We start from the raw sequence: 932 nt of genomic DNA on the forward strand, positions 1-932 counted from the left end.
AGTTCTAACGACCCAAAGTCACTAATAAGGCTTAAGGGCCTTGATTAGTGTGCCGAGAGGGCATAATTGGCTTATGCTTGAATTTATTGACTTAACACATGATTATATGATAATCATGCTAGTATGTTTGTATGAATATAAATGTGAGTATATGCTATAATTGCGAGAACCACATTATTATGTGGGTAAATCTGCAGCCTGCGACTTGAGGCGATCCTAGGGAGCTAGCCAGCGGGAAAGTCACAACGGGGCTTAGTACTTGACTTCGGGCAAGTCAAGGGGTATTTTAAGTATTGGATGGCTATTTACATTATCGGGTTATGGAAATAAATAATTGGAGATATATTTGAGGTTAGGAAGTCTAGGTGGGAATACTGGGGAATTTTACCATTTTGCCCTCGGGGACGTTTTCGGTACCTCGAGCCTCGGGATTAACTTAATTGCCTAAGGATAAACTAAGTAAAAAGACTAAAAATATAGTAGAACATAAGGAACTGACCGTCCCTCTTTATCCCTTTCTCTATTAAAGGAAAATTACTAGAACTTAAGGATTTTAGCTGGGAATTCAATGGATTGGGCTGGAGTTTGGAGGGATTAGTCCAGTGTTCAGCTAAGGATTCAGTCATGAACTAAGGTAAGATTTAAGCTTGAAGCGTGGTGATTAAAATTCTATGTTATATCTGGGTTTTGAAGTGTTTATGAACTTTGGTGTTGAAGGGCAGAATTGAAGCTTGAAAGCTTGGGTTTTAGCTCAGAAATTGTTAAGGAAGTTGGTTCATCAAAGAAGGTAAGCTTTAATTCGTAATTTAGAGTTTAAATTCTGAGTTTGCATGACTGGTTTTGATGTTTTTGAGTATGTGAGTTTCAGAGATTGAAGTGAGTTTTTAATGAGTTTCTAGACTAGGTTTCAACTGGGTTGTGTTGCTGGAATT

The sequence above is a fragment of the Humulus lupulus genome, chromosome 4 (assembly GCF_963169125.1).
Source record: "Humulus lupulus chromosome 4, drHumLupu1.1, whole genome shotgun sequence".
Lineage (NCBI taxonomy): Eukaryota > Viridiplantae > Streptophyta > Magnoliopsida > Rosales > Cannabaceae > Humulus > Humulus lupulus.